A 2,420-nucleotide genomic window follows, 5' to 3' on the forward strand; every position below is an offset into this window, starting at 1 on the left:
ATACTAAATAACTGGTGTCCTTTTATCTGAGAAACACTACCTGATTGATCACCTGATGCCTAGAAATTAGCATGCACAGTAGCCCAGCGTTTAGCATTGCTAGCTCACAGTGCTGAGGCCCTGGGTACACTTCTGGACCTGGGGTGCTATCTGTATGGAGCTTGTATGTTCTCCCCATGTTTGCATGAGTTTGCTTTGGGTGCTCCGGCTTCCTCCCACAGTTCAAAGAACTACTGGTAGGTTAATTGGCTTCTGGGATAATTGGTGAGTGTCTGTGTCTTCCCTGCATTGGACTACCATCCAGTCCCAGGTATCTCCTGCTTATTACTTTCTGAGGCTCTGGCTCCCCCGTGCCCCGCGACCCCCTGACCACCTGACCCTGAATTGGATGAAGCGGTTAGAAAATGGGTGGTTTCTGTTATGCTCTGGTCATGCTCTGCCATAGCAACAACTTGTAAAAAATGCAGATGCTAGGATTTAACTCAAAGAAGGAGCTCAGAGCACTGTGTTGGCATCACTGTACAGGTGTCCGGTTTGTTTTAGAACATATGTTAAAATCTTATTTACTAACTTCTAGACTTTTTACCCCCCATATCAGCCTGCAGGTGCACAGTGGTCTGTGGACACCCTCCTTGCTCTGTCGTAAAAGAGGAAATAAAAAGCAACTGGTTTTGACTTTAATGCACTGAGACTGTGGAACTCACAGAACTCTCTTGTCAGAAAGGCAGCTTCTAACAGCTTTTAAGTGAAGACTAAGAACACTTTTCTATTTTATTAAAATAGATTATATATGTTTTGTTTAAATATATGTTATAAATGTTAAAACGACAGCTCGTATAAGCTTGTATTTTTACCTTTCGATCATTTTTAGAATTGCTTTGAGTTGCTTTTACCATGATAAACAGTACAAAATATGAGGTGTTGAACTTGTCTAAAGTTTTAAAGCGCTTTATGACGTAAAGTGTGATGACAGTCCTTGGCGGTCTATGTAACAATTCTTCTTGAAGTAGGTCATCGGGCCAACAGTATACAAACATTACAGCTCAAGTGCTTTTGTATCTGAACGCTTTTAGGTAAGTTATTTAGCAGCTGCGGTATTAATAATGATTTTAATGGCAAATTCAATTGCAGGTAAAATAAAAATGGCGGATAACTTTCTTTCTAGCTTCGTGAAGCGGTCGCGCTATATTATACATATATACCATAATAAGAAACATAATATGTACAGTAGAATTTTTCACTTTAAGCTGGCATTATCCAGAACCGGGTCAGGGAACGGACCCGGACCGTGCAGTGTGGTCCGCCGGCCTTCTAAAGATGTTTAGGAGATCGAGGCGCCCTTGGATTTGATTAGAAACTTGCATAATTTCTTAACTTGACCCCATTATCTTAAAAAAAACGGCCAGGCCAAGACCAAAGCATGAAGGCTGCGAGGATCGGGGGACTCTCATTTTTGGTCACAGCGTACAGTAGTAGATCAGTAACCTCTGTTTATCGTGATAACCTTTAATTATTTTCCAGTACTTTTTTAAATGATAAAACACATTGTCTCGCCAGTTTTGCTAAAGATACGGTTTTAGTGTTTACGCATAAATTTGTAAGCCGTAGGTTTAAATCTCGTGGTCTTATTTTCTGCATTTTCATCGTAAGGGAAGGCGCTCGTTTGCGATTTACGCGCTGAATATTGTAAGCAGAGGAGCCTTAAGGCACAGTCTCGCCTTAACACCATCGTTTGCATTGTCATTGTCATCCAGAAAAGCAGTCGTAAGAAAATGAATCTGTGGCGGCTCCGAACATTAAAAAAACTATATCTAGACTGCAAATACATCCCAATCTTACTATCAACACGTTTTAAGACCCCTCTCCTTTCCACCGGTATACAAGCTAAGAGAGAAATATTGGAAATCCCATCTGAAGTAGCCCTCGTCTCACCTTCGGAGCTGTGAGCGATGGGGATCATAATTAAAAGGGGTACAGTTACTTTGAAAATGTGTATGTGATACTTAAATTTAAATAAAATAAAAAGATAAATTATATAACACAGACTGCTATCTATGTCCATGTGTTTAAGACGTATGAATCGGTTTTAAAACAGGCACACCCCTTCTCACAAATCCGACTGGAGTCTCAGTCCGTCGTCGCGATGAATTAGGAGCTCAGATGTAGGCTAAGTGATTGCAATTTACTTATTTAAAAGAACCACTTCAAATCAAAAGGGAGACATTTTGTAATGGTAGTTATCGTATTATAGTATACGATAACTGTATACGTAGTATACGTAATTGTAGATATACAGTACATAAAGGGTATGAATAGGTGTGAGCTTTTACTGTATATTTAATATTTTATCTGACCCACTTGTAGAAACCGCCTACTCAGATTTATTTAAGTGGTCTGCCACCATAAAGACAGAAAAATAT

The sequence above is a fragment of the Lepisosteus oculatus genome, unplaced genomic scaffold (genome assembly GCF_040954835.1).
Source record: "Lepisosteus oculatus isolate fLepOcu1 unplaced genomic scaffold, fLepOcu1.hap2 HAP2_SCAFFOLD_50, whole genome shotgun sequence".
In the NCBI taxonomy this organism is placed as follows: Eukaryota; Metazoa; Chordata; class Actinopteri; order Semionotiformes; family Lepisosteidae; genus Lepisosteus; species Lepisosteus oculatus.